This window comes from Lissotriton helveticus, chromosome 4_1 (assembly GCF_964261635.1).
Source record: "Lissotriton helveticus chromosome 4_1, aLisHel1.1, whole genome shotgun sequence".
In the NCBI taxonomy this organism is placed as follows: Eukaryota; Metazoa; Chordata; class Amphibia; order Caudata; family Salamandridae; genus Lissotriton; species Lissotriton helveticus.
Window position 1 is genome coordinate 1,765,125,234 of NC_136063.1, and position 16,969 is coordinate 1,765,142,202.

Consider the following 16,969-nt stretch of genomic DNA (forward strand, 5'->3'; position numbering starts at 1 on the left):
TTCCTACAATGCAGACACCCTTGCACCATGGTGCAAGGTACCTGCATTGGTTCTAGGCACCAAATTGTGTGTTGAAGCTGACTGAAAGGACAGGAATGTGCCATACATGTTAAATATGATGTGTTCCTGCACTTTCCTTTTGACGCTGGGCAGTGCATCAAAGTGACTTGATGAACTGCCCTGAGCCAAAAACTCGTAATTGAGACCCGTACTTTGAGAATACTGAAAATGAGTACATTTACCTTGAAGTGTAACTTTACCTTTAAGAAACAGGCCCCCTATTCATCTTGCGGAATGCATGAATGATGGAATCAATTCAATAATTAAAATGTGTGTATAGAATATTATGGATGGTTAGACGAACAGCTGAACGGATATTCATAAACATACACGTAGTGTCCATAAACACTTCAAACAGGTGGCCCACTTATGCTGGGAATTCACAGTGCCTAAAGTCTTTGCATTCAACACCATTTTTAAGAGGTTGGAACCTATGTGCCAGTCTAGAGCATAGTTAGCAGCTGTAGATAGGCTACTTGTTAAACAAAGTAATGCATGTAGTCAAGTCATGTAGAAAAAGGATATAAGCTTATTCCTCAAGTTATATCTTCAGGTACAGGAAGATGATAAGTTCTGCGTAATGTGTTTTATCAAAGAAATCTAGCTCTGGAGTGGTTGCTTCTAGCGCATGTTTGTTTTGGAAAAAAACACATTATGTTTTGTGATATGTTTCAAATTAACATACAACATTTTTCACCAGCCATACTTAGAAGGCACACTCAAACTGATGATAACAAAACCTGCTGGCTTTAGCGGTACCTCTAGGTCATTTCTCAATTTAAATTTAATTTAAATTTTTTCTGAACACACATGCTCTCAACACTCCCACAGGGGCGTGTCTTTTCTCTATGTCTACACTCCCATGGGGTGTGTCTTTCCTCTATGTCTATTCTCTCCTGCAGACTCACCGGAAGACAGCTTAAACTAGCACCTGAAACCCATTGGACCAGTCAGAGCGGGTCCCAATTAACTGAACACGCTGACACCTGTTGAAACTAGCAGAGTATTTAAACCACCGCTCAGCTCCACACATTCAACCACGGAGCTCCATGGCGGCTGAAGCAGGTATCGAGGAAGGTCATAGACCTTGACAAAGTAAGTGGGAGTTTCCTAAGGGGGGGTACACTCTATCACTGTCCTTCCACCCCGCTGCTGGCAGACTCTCACAGCCTAGCATGAGGGTCAGTTTTTAAATTGCTTTTGTCTTCTCTTTTTAACTTTAGTCACTAAAAGTGTGACTACAGGTCGGGTCCCCGCATGGAACTCATGGGGCATTTTCCGGATATTGTCTGAGTAAGATATTTTGCTTTTCTCGCCTCTGTTTCAAGTCACACGAAGTACCACGCTATGCGCATCCTTGATTTTCACGCGATATCACATAAATTACCAGGCGCCTACTTTAACAAATTACACCACACTCCGTCCTCACTGCTCCTTTGACCACATAAGAGCACGGACACTCCGCTCCCGAAACAAATTTATCAGAATGTTAAATGTTTCTCTGTATGTTTGTTTGTCCTTTTCCTTCCCCGTAGGAAAGCGTCATAAGAGGAAATCCTCCTCTACCACATACCACACCTTAGCGTGTGTGTCACATTTATGGTCTTCCAATAACACGTTTTTAGGCCATTCACTCTGCACTGCACATAGGTCTTGAAGAAAGCCATACCATTAAGAGAGCATGGCTGAAACATGTTGACCAACTAGGATATTGGAATTATCTAACATCTCCTTAAATAGCCACCTCTCGTTTTTATAAACTGCCTAGGGCCCATTGATTAACATAGACTTTTTCATCCCAGGGACCCTTAGAACAGCTTTCTTTAATTTCCCGATTCGTGACCTTATATAGGTACAATTTGCGCCGCCCTTATGTAGACATAGAAATCCAGTTCTTATTTGGGCATAGCCCATGCTACCCAAATACAGGCATGGCTACTTCCCTCTGTTCATCTATGTCACAACGATTTCTTGGAAAACCAGATGCTTAAGCCGTTAGGGACTTCCCCTTGCTTAAATATTGATTTCTCCAAGAACTCAGTTATTATACATGAATATCTATTCCTTAAGGGTTCATTCATGATGTTCATATGCCTGACTTTACATCAAAGCTGGCACTCCTAAACACCTTCAAGGTATAAATATACCTTCACTTGGTATGGCAAAGCACGGTGTGGTTTGGTGCAGTTCGACTACCTACTTGCACGACGCAGCTCGCTACAGCAAGTGCCGAAGGAAGCCAACTCTCCAGCTGACGCACTGATCAGAAGCTGTCATCCTCTGCCGAAATCCAGCTCCAGTGTTTCTGACTCCCCTTGCGGGGTGTTGGAAAATAGAGTCCGTGAAACAGATACCAACCTCTCTCATTCTAAAGTATGGAGCTGATTAGAACCTAGAGAATCCTTTGGCAATTCTTGGCAAAACTAAACCTATGCTAAAGACCACACTTACTTCTTCCCTCGTACTAGACCTAGGTTAGGTTCATCGGGGTAGACGTATTTTAGAAGCACCAGTTGAGTATTTCAGCCTGTGGTATTTATGTATGTATTTTTATATGTCATAGCACCAGACAATGCTATTACAGTATTATTTTATATTACTGTTTACGCTGTTCACATTATACTTTGCATTCTGTCTAATGATTGTAGCAGTTCACCTCTCTTGCATGAGAAAGAAGACTGTTCAATAAACCCCTTTTATTGAAACGCCCGTCTCTCAATTTTCTCTGCAACTCTGTAGAAATGAAGCATGCACGATTGACTGAGTAATATAGTTATCTATATTTTCCATGACAATGAAGATACGTTTTATTCTTGGGAAACAAAGTTGTCATATTTTGCGGTTGTCAGAACCTAATCCCTTCTTGTGTATTTGAGAAAGTTTCTAGTGACCTCTGAGCTAGCTGGCACTCACAATTAACTTTAGTATACTCGATAGAGACATACTGACCCCAGTCCTATGTCATATCTATAGGGTATATTATTCCAATACGCAGAGCCTATTGGAAATATAGGAACTACACTACAGCTCCAGTACCTTTCCTCCCTCTCCTTATGATTCTTAAAATAAAAAAATAAAAAAAGTTCTGTGTAATGCCAGCAGCAGCCCGTGCAGGTTAGAGCGGTGGAGCAGTGGGACCGGGTGGGTAGGAGTCTGACCGACCACGGCGTGGGAAAATTAATGAATAATTTAATATTCCCTCATGGTCATCTGTCAAATCTCCCTGAACCCAGCCCTACGCCTCACTGTTCTTACATGCATGGGCCGCTGCCGTGTAATATCCCACTGGAAGCAGCCTCCTTGCTGTTTAGCCTATTCACGCCACCTGACTCTTGTACAAGCACAAACACTGCCAGCATTCTGATGACCTCATCACTGGATGAGCAGCAAGGCAGAGATCAACAATGGGGAGGATGCATTACATCAGAAAGTGTATTACAACACATCTTCCCCTCATAGAGACAATAAGTCCTATAAATGCAAGATGATAAAGCACAGAAACAACCTGCCAAACAGTTCTATAGGCAGTCCCCAAGAACAATAAACAGAAAAAGTTGAACAAGAACCCCAAAAAGTAGCAATACGTTCATACCACACACCCTTATCTAACTGGGAAGGACAATAACAATAGTGTGTGATGCATATTCCCCTTGAATCTTCACAATGAGCATCTTTCAACCCATAAACAGCTCCCAGATAGTTCCTCTACTTATATATGTCATGCAGAATTGGAATTACCATACATAACCTATTTAATAACAATCTAACCAGTCCTCTTATGGCACAGAATGTGGACTTACACGAAAACCAATCTCAAAAGGATTGTTATAATAGATTGTAATAAACTTGACCAGGTTTCCTACATCCCATGGTTGAAATATGTGCAAGATTGTATACATGATTTAGGACACCCGGAATACTATGAGGAGCCAAGCTCCACACTCTTGGTTACTAGAAAAGATTTGTATGACTCTTTTAGAGTCCTGCAGATTCTCTGCATAAATAGGAAGGCCAATAGTACAGTTCAATCAACTGACACTTACTACATATGACATACAACCATACCTAAAATACATGGAGAATATACAGGTTAGATTCGTCCTGCCATGATTTAGGTTTAGTATCTTCCACCGTATAACATCTTTTCCCATAATGAACGTTTGGGCAAAAACGCTAAGTAAGTATCCATGTGATGACAAGTCAGTCCAATCTACAATTCACATGGTGCTTTTTCGTACATTTTACTTAGTACAAAAAAAAGAGATGGAGTTTACCATTTTTAAAGATATTGGATTTTAGACAATGCCAACCTGCACTATTTTTTTGCAATGTTTAGAAAACTAGGATGTTATCAGCTCTCTAGCACGATTTTTAAAGAATGCAAATGGATGCAGAAAAACTATGATATCATAAATTTTAAAAATACATGTTTTTAGGATTCAGTATAAGATTAGCAGTTTGATCAGTTCACTGTATATACATATTTATAATTATGTGTATTTTTATTATATATGAAATGTGTACGATAATACATACTTGTTTTTTTTGTTTCTGCTTTTGTGATTTTTTGTAAAAAATCGAATAAAGCATAATTAAATTAATTGAACCCCTAAACAGTGGGTATCTCTCAATCCCCCTCACCTCAGACTCCGGGCAACTCTTACTGGGTATCTTTCAACCTCTAAACAATGGTATTTGTCAACTCACCTATCTTTCAACCCTTAAACAATGAGTATCTCACAATCCATCTCACCTCACACTCAGGGCAATTACTCACAGGGTATATTTCAACCCCTACACACTCCTCCAGGGACAGAGAATCTCCACAGAGGGTCTCTACACCAACAGGGATCCTCCACACAGGGTATCTCTCAACCCATACACATAGCCACACTCACAGGGCATATAAAACCATCCTCCATTGACAAAGACCTTTACAGAGTATCTTCCAACGCCTACACATTCTCCCCCTACTGACGAGGAATATCCACACAAGGTATCCTTAAACAGAATAGCAGGTTAACTATACGTAGCACAGAATAACATTATCAGCAAACTTCGACTGGCAAAAGTTAAAGTCACCAAAGGCTGTGCCTAAAGACAATAAAGGTCCCACCTCCGGTGAGCGAACTCTCACCCGACATTTTTCTAAAGTACCCAGAAACTGGAGGGACAAGTTGGAATGACAATAAACTGTGTGGTAAATCTACTTGTTCCCCTGGTACACGAAGATTCTTGCACTCCCCTCCCACACGGTTGGCAGTTTGAAAGATGATCCTCAAAATAGTAGCACAGCCACGTGTGTCCCTTCTAGAATTAGCCTGGCATTGATGGCTCCCCATGCTGCCAATGTTCGATTGTTACCTCCGATGGCTAGTGCCTCACTGTCAACACACATTCAAACAATCACAATGCCAGACTTCGCTAGACTGACACACTAGGTCAACACATGCTGGACTCATCCTGAAGGTCAAATTATAAATTACAGGGCTCATCCCCATGTTCCAATGTGCGCTGCACCTGAAAATATCCATTTCCTATATTCATTTAAACAACAGTAGCCTGTTAAAATTAGCAAAGTGTTAGGTGCCAGTCTCCTCTGTGTGTCCCATAAACATGAATAAACACACTACACTCCAATTGCCCTTCTCATAGGTTACGCAGGTACAGATAAATAAATGTCAAATAATAAGTTGTCCAGCTTCCACCTGCAGGCTGGCTTGTGTAGTAAATGCTGGTAGGGCTCCCAGGGCTTAATAATTCTCTCAGGCATCTGCTTCTGCTGCACACCATGATGGCCTGTCAGAATTCACTGGACTGTAGGCTGTCTGTTAACACCGGTGGTGCTACCAGGTGGAATTTCCTCCTAACAGGCATCATTATCTTTTCCTCTGTAATCTTTCTAGTTTCCTGTGTTATTCCTTTAGTTACTTCTAATCTTTTCCGTTTCTGCATTAGACTTCCCTTCACATTTGAGTCTTCTCTGCTCATCGGCAGTGTTAAAATTAAGTAATGGCATGTAGTCCCACCCTTGTCGCCAATGTTCAAACAAAGTAATGGCATGTAGTCAGAGCATGTAGAACAAGAATATAAGTTTATTCTTAAAGTTATATCTTCAGTTAAAGGTTACAGGAAGATGATGATCTCCATGCAGTGCCCCACTGGGAGCTGCTGCTCAGCCTATACACTTCAAATGACTCTTGTACAAGCAGAAACACTCCTAGCATTCTGATGACCTCAACATTGGCTGTGCAGCAAGACAGAGACGAGCAATGGGGAGGATGCATTATATCAGAAAGTAGATCACAACAAAACTCAAAATAACAAAGACCTACTGTGTTATGCCTACTTCTCAATATCCTGAAAAACAAGAATCAACATAAACTCAATAAACTTTGAAATGTCCCGCAACTTAATTTTTCACCACTTGTATTTACTCAAACAAGTGGCATGTATAAAAACTGAATCAAATCTAAGGCTTTAAAACTTTACCTTTCCTTTTCACTCATGGTCAGTAGGATCTCTTCGTTAATATTGACTAAATGTGGAGTAAAGTTTTGTTTTCAATAATGTAATTTTAAAGAATGATCAGTCAACATTTGCACTGGTGATACAGAGCACATCAAACACAGCTATCCTTGAGTGTTAATATCTTAGCAAAGGAGAGAGTGAAAAAGTAATGGCATGTAGTCAGGTCATGTAGAAAATTATATAAGTGTATTCGTCAAGTTGTATCTTCAGTTACAGGCTACAGGAAGGTGATGAGCTCTATGCAGTGCCCCACTGGGAGCAGCCTCCTTGCTGTTCAGCCCATACACTTCAAATGACTTTTGTACAAGCAGAAACACTCCTAGCATTCTGATGACCTCACCACTGACTGAGCAGCAAGACAGAGAACAACAATGGGGAGGATGCATTATATCAGACAGTAGCTTACAACACAACTCCAAACAACAAAGACCTACTGTGTTACAGTTACTTCTCAATATTCTGAAAAACAAAGAATCAACAGATACTGGATCAACTTTGAAATGCCCCACAACTTAATTGTGCACCACTTTTATTTACATAAACAAATGGCATGTATAAACACTGCATCACATTTAAGGCTTTAATACTGCTTTAGCTTTCCTCTTCACACATGGTCAGTAGGATGTCTTTGTTGGTATTGACTAAATGTGGAGTAACGTTTTGTTTTCAATAATGTAACTATAAAGAATGATTATTCAACATTTGCACTGGGGATACAGAGCACCTCAAACACAGCTATCCGTGAGTATGCATATCTGTGTAAAGGAGAGAGTAAAAACGTGTAAGTGTCTGTGAGACACAGAACTTCAGTAATAGAGGGATATGAGCAAGGCATAGTGCAAGGGAGGCTTCGTACGTGAGGGGGAAAGTAAGTGAGGTTTGCATGGGTAAGGATTGTCGTGTCGTGATGCAGTCTAGTGGTTGGGGGGCTAGGGAGGAGGAACAGGAATAGGAGGCACAAGGACGGAAGGATCAGTGATGAGCAGGCATGATAGAATAACGGTCATGTTGCAACCTGCTCCTGGCTCCTGTGGTAATTAAGGGGAAGGCACGACAATGGCGACGAGGGTGGGATAAGTACTGAAGCCCACAGTGCCTATAAACCCCTGCCGCCTGTAAGCGGCTGTGAACAGAGAGCCTGCAGCCTGTGCCAGCGTGGCGCATGTGGAACGCGAAACCCGAAGGACTCACACGCTGCCCCTGCTGCCCAAAGCGGTGTCCGGCGGACTCCACCAAGCTGCTTGCCTAAGTGAAGAAGGCACCCGGCGTGCGACGCCTAAACCAGCCAGAAGTGTGGCCAAAGTGGAAATCCGCGCGGAAACGGCGCGAAAATCGGGAAGCACCCAACAAACAGCTGCACCGATTGCAAATGAGAGGGTGAGTCAGCCTGGTCCAAAGCTTCGTGGCTGGAAAGCTGCGTGGAGCGCTGAGGAACTCGCAAGATAGACAAGCGGTGCGGTTAACACTGCAGCTGGAAAGAAGCCCTGTCCCGGGCACCAGCCAGGACGTGGTCACCGTCGCGACCCGTGTGCCCCACGAAGCCGCCGCCCATAGACTGAGGCCAGCTGTAAACGAGTAGTCCCACGATCAGATGATCGTGTAGAGCCCCGCATGACCAGCGTGGCTGAGCGCTGCAACCATAGCCCCGAGAGCGCTGCTTCGCGCCAAAACAGCGCGAGTGCACCGTGAATACCCCTGGAGGGTTTGAGGTCAAAGAGGAAACTGGGAGCCCAATCCAGCCCTCCTGAAGCGCCCTGAGGAGTGAGGGGAGTCCAGAGAAGCGAGGGACCCCTGTGGAGGCGCCGGAAGGAAAGCGCCGATTTTGCCGACATCGGGGCTCACCCCTGATGCGTGAGGGACGGCACGTGGACAAAAGAAAGACGTCGGGAATCTTTCCCTGGCTTACCTGCAGGGTGGAAAGTGGCCAAAGATCGTGGACTACGCTGGACAAGACCTGCTGGGCATGTAAGAAGCTCCCGGTGAGTGTCTGGTGTGACTCGGTGAGCTGGAGACTGAATGCATCTCAAATCTCGTGGAGAGTGAGATTTCCAGGCGGCCATCTTGGAGTCAGGCGGGTTTTGTCCCAAACCCTGTCAAGCATCCAGAGCAGTCATTTTGAGGTCAGGCAGGCTGAGGTGGAAACAAGCATTGGCAACTGTGAGGCAAATTGTGAAGCAACAAACCCAAGCAAATACAAGCCTTAAATGCAACGAACACGAGCAAATGCAAATTCTGAACATAGCAAGTACATGCAAATGCAAACTTGAACACAAGAAGCACAAGTCAAAGACAACGTAACGCATCGAACGCTGGCATAGGTAGATGAACGGACATTGACAAACGTACAATCTCAAGTGCAAGAATTACAACGAGACAAGTACAAGCAAATGCAAGGCGCAATTACAAACAACGCAGTTTATCACAAACTGGCTGAGTGACGACCAAGTTGATCTCAAGAAATCAAGTCCGTCTACTTGAAGCCTGCGTACCACACCATCATGCCTGTGAGGAAAGACATGCATAAACCCAACCCCTGCATTGGAGTACCTCCTCCAGTGGCACAGACCAGCGCCCACTGTTTAGGTCCTGAATGGTCAAGGTGGCTGGAGTCATTGGACGAATTCCTCACAACGACCGGTGAGCAGAGGGATAGCAGACGTTGACTACTACTGCTTCAGCTGGTGAGTCACGAAGGCCGACGTTTAATCAAAACATTTTTAGCAAAAGACACAGAGACATATAGAGGACTCAGAGAGACGCTGCTCGCTCATTTCTACGCGAAGGAAGACGTGGATCATGAACGCACTGTTTTCAACGCAGCACGGCAGGAACCATTCGAATCCTTACCAAGCTTCATTACCCGGCTGCAACGGCTAGTGAAATGTTGCCACTTCGACACCTTCACAAATGAAGATGCTATCCGACTGCGGGTGATTGAAGGCTGTTCAAAACCTGACACCAAGCGCAAGATCATTCAAGGGCGGTTCTCGCTAAAAGAGATCATCAGGAGAGCCGAAATTGGAGAGCGGGTCACAGCGAGGGAAGCGTCCAAAGAATTCCACCAGGACGCAGGAAACGACAAGAGAAGAAAAGAGTCATTCTCCATGTCCGCGAGGAAAGCTCAGGAGTCAAACAAAACCCGAGAGAAGGAGGGCGAAAGCGGACTAGAGGCAAGATGTCATGAGAGACAAAGTGACAAGGAAGCAGGAAACAAAAAGAGAAGAAAGGAGACATCCAAGGAGACATCCTCCATGTCCGCGAGGAAGGCCCAGGAGACGAACAAAACCCGAGAGAGGGAGGGCGAAGGCTGACCAGAGACTAGATACCATGAAAGACGAAGTGACAGGGAACTCCCTGAGTCACCAACACAAAGGACAATGGACAAGGGTGTACGAAAGACTGGGACAGCCAGGAACAACCGGATTGACATAACGCCGAGAAGTCACTCAACACACTACTCTGGAGACAACTACTCTGGAGACATATCAAGTAGTGACACGGACCACACAGAGGAGACCGAGACCAGTCTACTCAATGGTCATGATGAAAATACCAAACACCGGCGAGGGGACAAGTCACGTTATATTCGGAAACTAACATACTACTCTGGAGAACCATCAAGCAGAGACACAGATCACACAGAGGAGACTGACGACAGTCGACTCAACGACTATGAGGAAAGGACCAAACACAGGCGAGGGGACAAGCCACACCACCCCCAGAAACCGATATACACATACACTCGAATGACTCAAGACGCAGACGCTCAAGCCATCTGTGATCAGGAGAAAACAGAGAAGAGTCGAATATTATCCCAAGACCAAACCAAGAAAGTAAATACGGAGCTAGCAAACAAACCCATCACAGCAATAACACAAAAGACACTTCAAAAGATGCACCCAGAGGAATGTCTCCTCGATAGCATCGACTCCAAGAGTGTGTCATCGCTTCAAGGGATGCACCCAGAGGAGTATCTCCTCGACAGCGTCGACTCTAGGAGTGCGTCATCGACCGATTCAGAAAGCATGTCCGGACAATCACTTAAATCAACAGAATCCTGGTACCGACAACGGTCACGGTGTCCACCACTTGAAAACACAGGGGAAGCAAAGACCGTCGTCCCAGTCCGAAACAACACTCCTCAGGCCAACATCCTGCAATGCCTGAACTCCCCACAAGACACCATGCCATGCCAGCCCCAGGAACATCATGACGTGTAGAATATACCGTCACCGCTGAAGGGGTCAGCAAGGCTTACACAAAAGGGACACAAAAGAAGCACAGATGCCGGTGACTGTACTCACTGGGCGGGAAGGGACCACCCAGTCACCCTACCCAGAGGGGCCAACCCGTTGAGAAAGAGAGGTCACTATCATCAGTCAGAAGGGAAACGTGCACCTGGGTCGTCTGGTATGCCTGTCCACGGACAGGAAGACAGGGAGGCCCCTGACCGAATAAGACAACGAGAAATAGAAGTGCATGCAGGCACTCGGAAGAAAATGAAAACAACGGACACACGTGTAAGAGATCAATTGCCACTCAAACAAGAACCACATAAGAAAACAGACAGCCGACATCTAGCGGAGCCATCAACAGCCACATCACAAGAAGCGACACTCCTGTCAAGACAGTCGGAAAGACACAATGAAGTACCTCCAACAGACTGCACCCTGCTGACACCTGAGAAACAGACCGAGTTTGAGTTTGTAATGGAGAGGTGTTTCATGACTCAAACAGGCGGGCCGCAGCCCTGTGCAGCTGATCACGGAACTATAGACACTTTGAGAATCAACTTTATTTGTTAAAAAGGGGGGAGATGTCGTGTCGTGATGCAGTCTAGTGGTTGGGGGGCGGAGCTAGGGAGGAGGAACAGGAATAGGAGGAACAAGGACGGAAGGATCAGTGATGAGCAGGCATGATAGAATAAAGGTCATGTTGCAACCTGCTCCTGGCTCCTGTGGTAATTAAGGGGAAGGCACGACAAGGATCATTTTCAGCTGGGTAATATGTGTCTGAGTGTTTGTGAGAGGAGCATTTCATTGAGAGGTGTGGGTGTGTGAGTTGATGCATGAGTGAGAAAGGATTGGAAAGACTGTCTGAGAGAAAAGAACGGCATGAGAAGAAGAGACAAGAAAGTATGAAATGTTAATTTGTAAGAAAGGAATCTATGAGATACAATGACGAAATGACTGTCACCAAAAACGGGTGTGGCTTTGTGTCAGTGTGTGATGAGCCTCGGGGAAGTTAGAAGGATAAAAACAGGTCACCAATGGATGAATAGAAATGGATGCATTAGTTTATAGTTTGAGAGAGAGGAAGGTATGCAAGACAGAAAAAGATGGATAGCTGAGAAGAGAGAGTGTGAGTATCATGCATTTAAGCACAGGAAGAAGGATGAGTACTAATAAAGAGCTCCAGAGAGAGAGCAACTTTGAGTAGAGAGGACATTGTGAGAAATGGGGGCACGCAGGGGTGGTTTCAGAGGGATAAAATACTAAGTAGAGGGTCACACTGGCATCAGCAGAGAACGAGATCTTACCAAAACAGAAGTGAGTGCTGCCCTTGGTACAGAAAATGTACATTGAGTTGTGGTGGCAAAAACCGTTCTGATAGCTGTTGGTATCAAAGAGGTAATATAAGTATTATGGTGGAGCTGAGGGTAATAGAAAATGGGAAAAGAAAAATTAAGGAGAAACAATAGGAAAATGAGGGAAGACTATGATGAAAGAGAAATGTAAGTCAATGAGGTAGACATGAGAGAGAGGGAATGAACGAGAGAAACAGAGCAAAGGGAGTAAAGCAGGACAAAGGGGGAACCTTGACAGTGAGAAAGAGTGTGAGAAGGAAAAGAGAATAATTTAATAAAAAGGGGGACTATAGAGAGAGAAGGGGCAATGGAGAGAAGAACAAAAGAGCATCATTGACATGTTTTCAGTGTGTGTTTTATTTTTTATTATTTGCCGCCAAATAGTTCTACTAGGCACATACCTCTTCCTCAATTCCATCTAGCACCACAAGCATTGAAGGTTTTTGTACTAGTTTAAAGATCTAACTTTTAAGATCTGAAGTTCATTGAAAAATCTGCATTTAATTGGCATCAGTAATGGACAGGATATAACAGCAGCTAGACTGTAGAATATGACAACTAGAGATACAGCAGTGATGGCAGGTTTCTGAGTGACATCAGCAGGACGTTCAGGATACATGCACCTAAGTGAGAATGGTGTCATAGTTTGCATATTCTCTCAACCACCTGTAGATTCATATCAGGGAGTGAAGCACCCATTCCGAAGATCTGTCTGTCGCCTATTTGACAGCCATTCATAACTGTACATGTTGTTTTAGTGATTAAATCTTATACTATTTTGCCAGGCTGAATCAATTGGATAATGCACGTGCTGCCTTCTGCAAGAGAAAGCTTGCTTTGTCTGCCAGAGAGGTGGGTGTCGATGGTGCTGCCCTGGCCTGGATCTCTAATTTTTTATCTAATCGCACGTTTCAAGTCTTTTCCTCTACTTCTGTCTCTTCTATCTTTCCCTCTAATCACGGTGTCCCTCAAGGTTCTATCCTCAGTCCCCTTTTTTTTAATTTATATGTGAGACCCCTTGCTTTTTTGGCGGAACAGGCAGGGCTCTCTATTTATTCCTACGCTGATGACACTCAAGTCATCTATTCTCTCTCCACCAACAAGCACCTCCCTTTCTCCTCTCTTCAAGCTGGACTGAAACAGATTGCGGCATGGATGTTGGAGCATAAACTAAAACTAAACGGGGAGAAAACAGAACTGCTCCTGTTTGGCTCCGACATCTCGCTCTGGGGCCCACAACATTGGCCACCGGAGATGGGCCCTCTTCCCATTCCAACTTCCTCTGCCCGTAACCTTGGGGTCCTCCTGGACAACCAATTGTCCTTCAGGCAGCACGTTGTGAAAGTCTCTGCCACCTGTACCACCATCATCAGGTGGCTGAAGAAAATCTCATGGATGCTGCCGGCTGACACCTTGAAATCTGTAGTCCAGGCTCTTGTCATCTCACGCCTGGACTACGGCAACATCCTACTTCTAGGTGCCTGTAAGGAGGTCACCAAGAAGTACCAGGTTGTACAAAATATGGCCGTTCGCCTTATTTGTAATTTACCCGCCAGATCCTCAGCCTCCTCCCACTTGCGCAATCTACACTGGCTGCGGATCGAGAGCAGGGTCAAATTTAAGGCTTTATGTTTCATGCATAAAATCCTGACTGGAAAAGCTCCTTTCTATTTATCTATTCTGGTGCAGCAATATCTTCCACCGCGCACACTCAGGTCCTCCACCCAGAATAAGTTCAGGATCCCACGCATCAAGAGAGCAAAAATGGGAGGTCGCTCTTTTGCTCTGCTGGCGCCCTCTCTTTGGAACTCTCTACCCCCCCCTCTGCGTTCTGAAATGTGCTTCCTTACCTTCCGTAAGGGAATCAAAACTTGGCTTTTTAATATGTAAGTTCGCTGTTCTGAATCTCTCCTCATCTATTTTACTGCTTCACATTCCCAGCGCCGGGAAACCTACGGGTAGCTGAGCGCTTAAGAAATGTAATAATAAATAAATAAATAAATAAATAAATTGCCATGCTTACCCTTGTTTTGCGGGGAAGCGAGGTTTTCGCTGCTGCTCAACTTATGCATGTTTTGCCATAGGAATAACATACAATGCACATGCCTATCTGTGACTGTTGTCTGAAGGATTGATATTTGTATTGTTTGTGCCCTGGGTGCCACTCCTGTTGCCTCACCTAATGAAAATACAAAGAATATATTGCAGAACATGCTCTATGAACCTAACCTTTTCACAATATTTACTGTGAAATCCTGAGACCTATAGTCCAGAGGTAGCTGCCTGTCAAAGGAGAGCAAATATTTGAGCACCAAAATATTTTGACAGAAAAGGCAAGCAGGCCCTTTTGCTTAACCCTCCCTCTACGTGGATATCATACAATCCATTTTAGCTCACCCACACCTAAATTTAACAGGTCTGGGAGTTTGACAGAGGGAGAAGATAAATGCTAATGTAAGGGGTATTGTGACACCCAAACTAAGGACCTATAACAACGACACTGTACATAATTCTACGTGAATACATAACAATATGGTATTTTACAGAGATTTTTTTCTTTGTTTGCATTTCATGTAATAGTACCACGTACATCGCAATGTAAAACTTAGTGCAACAGGAAAATAGTCAACAGCACCTGTCTGTATGCAAGACTGTTCAAGTAGCAGGAGAGTTTAACATTTAGTGGAATACTTATTCCCAACATAGTAAAAAAGACATCAATAACGGTCTGGTCATTAACGATGAGTTACTGCACTTTTAACCGTCAAAAATACATAATAGTATTACGATCAACAATAATGAACAGTACAGCTTACATTAATGCTGTGTTTACTACTCAACCCCATTCTCCCACCCCCACCCTCCTTGCTTCCAAACATCTACTAGGCCACACAGGAAAGAGTATCTTCAATTCTAGCTACAGGGCCTCTGCCTTTTAGCTCAATGCGAGTGGTCACTTATGTCCTGGCTATTCATCATTCCCACACAGCAAATCTATAGTACTGCCTCACTCAGTTAGCCAGTTTCAGACTGGTAGCCTTGAGACCCATCAGAGGTTTGGTTGTTTCTTTCGGGAGTGCTGTGCTTAATGTATGTTTGGCTCTGTGTACTAAGAGTGTGCAGCTTTCTTTAACTCCTCTGTAGAAAAGGGTGTGGTGATGGACGGAGCATCTGAACCAATCAAACACTCACATCCAGTCAACAGATCTGGGTTTAATCCATCACCGTTCTTTAGCCCACTCTGCCACCCCAGTTCAGACATGGCCATATGCAAATCAGTCTGACCCTGTGCCTCATGGGAACAGTCCAGCCCGAACTGCCAAGCCATGCCTTCCCCGGACCGGAAACAAGCTTCCTAGGACCGGTTTCAGGCATTCCAGCCGTCTTCAGCCAGGCTTGCTTGAATCCAGTGGCAAAGTGAGCAAGGGAATTACGTCTGAGCATACCCTGCGAACTTATGGCCAACAAAGCGGTACAAAAGGGGGTGGTGATGGACGGAGCATCTCAACCAATCAAACACTCACATCCAGTCAACAGATCTGGGTTTAATCCATCACCGTTCTTTAGCCCACTCTGCCATCCCAGTTCAGACATGGCAAATGCAAATCAGACTGAACCTGTGCCTCATGGGAACAGTCCAGCCCAAACTGCCAAGCCATGCCTTCCCTGGACCGGAAACAAGCTTCCTAGGACCGGTTTCTGGCATTCCAGCCATCTTCAGCCAGGCTTGCTTGAATCCAGGGGCAAAGTGAGCAAGGGACTCACGTCTGAGCATACCCTGCAACTTATGGCGAAAAAAGCGGTACAAAAGGGGGTGGTGATGGACGGAGCATCTCAACCAATCAAACACTCACATCCAGTCAACAGATCTGGGTTTAATCCATCACCGTTCTTTAGCCCACTCTGCCATCCCAGTTCAGACATGGCAAATGCAAATCAGACTGACCCTGTGCCTCATGGGAACAGTCCATCCCAAACTGCCAAGCCATGCCTTCCCTGGACCGGAAACAAGCTTCCTAGGAAAGGTTTCTGGCATTCCAGCCATCTTCAGCCAGGCTTGCTTGAATCCAGGGGCAAAGTGAGCAAGGGACTCACGTCTGAGCATACCCTGCAACTTATGGCGAAAAAAGCGGTACAAAAGGGGGTGGTGATGGACGGAGCATCTGAATCAATCAAACACTCACATCCAGTCAACAGATCTGGGTTTAATCCATCACCGTTCTTTAGCCCACTCTGCCACCCCAGTTCAGACATGGCCATATGCAAATTAGTCTGACCCTGTGCCTCATGGGAACAGTCCAGCCCGAACTGCCAAGCCATGCCTTTCCTGTACCGGAAACAAGCTTCCTAGGGTCGGTTTCTGGCATTCCAGCCGTCTTCAGCCAGGCTTGCTTGAATCCAGTGGCAAAGTGAACAAGGGACTCACGTCTGAGAATACCCTGCCAACTTATGGTGAACAAAGCGGTACAAAAGGGGGTGGTGATGGACGGAGCCTCTGAACCAATCAAACACTCCCATCCAGTCAACAGATCTGGGTTTAATCCATCACCGTTCTTTAGCCCACTCTGCCACCTAAGTTCAGACATAGCCATATGCAAATCAGTCTGACCCTGTGCCTCATGGGAACAGTCCAGACCGCACTGCCAAGCCATGCCTTTCCTGGATCGGAAACAAGCTTCCTAGGACCGGTTTCTGGCATTCCAGCTGTATTCAGCCAGGCTTGCTTGAATCCAGTGGGAAAGTGAGCAAGGGACTCACATTATGGTTTTCGAAGAGAATAGTATGTGGAGA